This window comes from Lolium rigidum, chromosome 7 (genome assembly GCF_022539505.1).
Source record: "Lolium rigidum isolate FL_2022 chromosome 7, APGP_CSIRO_Lrig_0.1, whole genome shotgun sequence".
Lineage (NCBI taxonomy): Eukaryota > Viridiplantae > Streptophyta > Magnoliopsida > Poales > Poaceae > Lolium > Lolium rigidum.
Genome location: NC_061514.1, coordinates 48,731,001 through 48,731,273, shown reverse-complemented (window position 1 = coordinate 48,731,273; position 273 = coordinate 48,731,001).

Below are 273 nucleotides of genomic sequence, written 5' to 3'. Positions count from 1 at the left end.
AAGATAGAAAGTTGCCAACTTAAGTTCAGCACATGAAGCCGTGAGCAGAGCACTGGGCAACTGCAACTTTATAGAGATAAGATGCCAAGTTGCCATCCAGTGAAGATAAGCTGCCAAGATACTACCCTAAATGCAAGAGTACTGGGCTGCAACTTTAGGGATAAATGCCAAGTTGCCAGCCAGTGAAGATAAGCTGCCAAGATACTACCCTAAATGCAAGGCTAAGTAAGAAACCAGCAAACCAATGCTAACAATAGACTCAAAATTCCGACG